The sequence below is a fragment of the Heterocephalus glaber genome, unplaced genomic scaffold (assembly GCF_053883595.1).
Source record: "Heterocephalus glaber isolate CG9 unplaced genomic scaffold, H.glaber_assembly_v1.0 deba00001537, whole genome shotgun sequence".
Classification (NCBI taxonomy): Eukaryota; Metazoa; Chordata; class Mammalia; order Rodentia; family Bathyergidae; genus Heterocephalus; species Heterocephalus glaber.
In genome coordinates, this window is record NW_028258332.1 from 2,771,455 (window position 1) to 2,774,322 (window position 2,868).

Here is a 2,868-nt window from a genome sequence, read left to right on the forward strand (position 1 = left end):
GGAAAACTCCTGGAGCTCAGCAGTGGAATCGGGATGCTCAGCCTTCCCAACATGCACAGGACAAAGCAGCTCCTCACTGGGCATGGGTGCTCCTCTCCCGTCTGGAGTTGCACTGAGGAGAGCTGAGGGGTGCTCACAAACCCAAGAGGAGACACAGTGACCAGGTGCCAGGGCCAGGTTCTGTCCTGTGTGAAGTCACACTGAGCACAGCCCAGAGCCACCACCCAACAAGGACAGCTGGATTTGCAGTTCCTCCAACTCAGCACATGGGAAAAAAGATGCAACATCAAAAGTGAATGCTTCCCCACACCTGAACCAGATCGCAGAGGGCTGCACCCGGCCTTGCGGGCTGAGAACACAGTCAAGATAACTGCAGAAATGAACGCCAAGGAAGAAAAGCAGGGCCCGGGAGTCACGGAAGGTGGAGGAGGCCCTGACCCCGCCTCCCCTGATGTGGTCACCTCGCCTGAGCCTGGGGCTGGCCCGGGACAAGGGTGCCACCCCAGCAGCTGACTGCTGCCGGAGTTCTGGCACTGGGGAGCCTGTGGGGGACTCTGCGGGCTTCCTGGGGTGGCCAGGCCGCACTGTGCCTTGATGATGTCGGCTGGAGCCAGCAGCTGAAGGTACCCATGGGGCATGTGATCTGGAGACGCAGGTCCCCGGAGGTGTGCTGAGAAGCTGATGCCGCTGAGCTGAGCTCCTCCTTCCTGCAGCGGCTCCACCAGGCTACCTATAAGCTGGTAGGTTGGGCTCCAAGCAGCGAAGGCTGCCTACGAGGCCCTGCAGGGCCAGCAGCGGTGCAGGGAAGCTGTTCCCAGCCTGCCAGGTCAGTGAGGAGAGCAACACTGCTGAGGCCTCGGGGTTCCGAACAGGAGATGACCGTGGGCCCTCGGAGGGCGCCAGCCTCTGCCCACCCCCCACCCGCCCCGGGCCTGGAGCCACAGAAGAGGAGCGGAATCCCCACAAGGAGGTTCACACAGACGGCGGGCACAGTCTGGGGCAGCTGCTGGGAGAGCACAGCAGAGCAGGGCAGGGGTAAGGAGATGATTGGGGAGCGCACGGAGAGCGGCTGGGGTACGGGTGCAGCAGACAGGTGGCAACATGCAGGGCACCTGCACAGCGAGGGCCACGACGTCGCACAGAGCAGCCGCTCTCCTCTGCGGGAATGCGCCGGCCGGAAGTGCGAGAACTGCTTCATGTGCGGGAAAAGCAGCCGCTGCAGGTGCTTCTGCGTGGATGTTTGGGGACCAGGGGCTGCCAGGCGGCCATCAGGGAAACCCCAGGGCTGTAGCAGCCGGGAGACTGACCAGCTGGCTCCCCGTGTTCTTCACCAGGAACCATAACCAGGAGTTGGACCCGAGGGCTTACTCATCTGTCCCAGCCGAGGAGAGGAAGCCCGCGGGCGCTGTCTGTCTTGGGTGGGGTCACTACTGGGCCCTGGTGCTGCAGGGCCTGCGCATGTGGTGGCCGCTTGGTGGCCTCAGAGGTGCGTGGAGACCCCACAGCAGTGGGCGCAGCGCGGCACCAGAGGAAGCCGCATTGGTCGGGGCTGTCGGCAGCGTCACGCAGAAGCCCGTCCAGGAGGGAGGCCCTTTCCATCTGGTGACCTCGCCGTCGTCAACCCTCCCGCAGGGGACTCCACGAGCGCGCTGGCTGGCTCCTCTTTGAGTTCCACCGCCGCCTGCGTGGTGCTTGGCCCAAGGAGGGAGATGACCGCCCCCTCTTCTGGCTCTGAGAGTGTGGCCGTGGGCGTTAGTGACAACCAGCGGGGACATCTCGCGATTTCTCGAGTCCAGCCCTGTGATGATTGATGCCAAAGAAGGGTCAGCTGTACACAGGGCCGCTACTTCTGGGGGTAGCCTTCCCTGCATGAACAGCCCACTGGCATCCACTGGGGACCATAAGCTGGGGCTGCGGGGTGTCTGGAACTTGCAGAGCAGCCACGCTGAGCAAGGTGAGGACCATGACTGCTACTCCATGAAGCAGGGCAAAGACCGGCGTCCCCGTCCTCATGAATGAGAAAGGGGACATCTTAGGGTGTGCTGAAACGGGAAGGGTGTTTGGCTTTCCCGTCCACTACACCGACGTCTCCAGCATGAGCCACTCAGCGAGGCAGAGACTGTGGGGCCGGTCCTGGAGCCTGCCAGTCATGCGCCACCTCCTCACTCCGCTGAAGGAATTATTTCGCTTCTGTGTAAGGGACCTGGGGGCAAACTGAGGCAGTGATGCAAAGTTAACAAACACACAAAAACACAAACACAGTAAAACACCAAGAACATGAGGATGGAGAGAAGTATCAGCACCCAGAAGGGCAAAAGGAATTTAAAACAAAACCACGGAGGCAGAAATCCCGGAGGGCTTTGCCTTTTAAAAAAGGGTTTTGGGGGCATCATCTCCTGGTTTTTCAACATTAATCTTCAGTCCAATTTAAAAAGCAAAACCAAGCCCCGCCCTACTGCCCCCTCTTTGGGTCAAACCTTTTGTTTTCTACTCTTCAGAGGGGTTTTCTGTTTGGGTTTTTGTTTCTTGCTGTGACTGAAACAAGAGAGTTTATTGCAGCAAAAATCAGTAACGAAAAACAGTAACAATACCTAGCAGAGGAAAGGCCAGAGAGATGGAAAAGGAAACTCTACAGAAATCTATGTACTTGGTGTCTTTCTGTTTACTATATAGCATTTTGTTGCTGTTGTCTCTAGCCTGATCAGATAGGACCACAAGCAAGGGCAGAAGAGTGGACAGCCAGTGGCCGATGTCCCTCCCAGCCTCCCATCTGTCTTACCAGCACCATCCCTGGACATGCAGAAAGAGCCCAACCAGCAGCATAAGCTGAAAGGGGGGAATTGGGGAGCTGTGTCCCCCACTTCTCCC

The 2,868-nt window shown here is 59.0% G+C and overlaps 1 pseudogene; it reads left to right on the forward strand.

Moving 5' to 3' along the window:
• Positions 1 to 875: 875 nt before the first annotated feature.
• Positions 876 to 2,218, forward strand: LOC110349239 (DNA (cytosine-5)-methyltransferase 3A pseudogene; annotated as a pseudogene).
• The last annotated feature ends 650 nt before the right edge of the window (positions 2,219 to 2,868 follow it).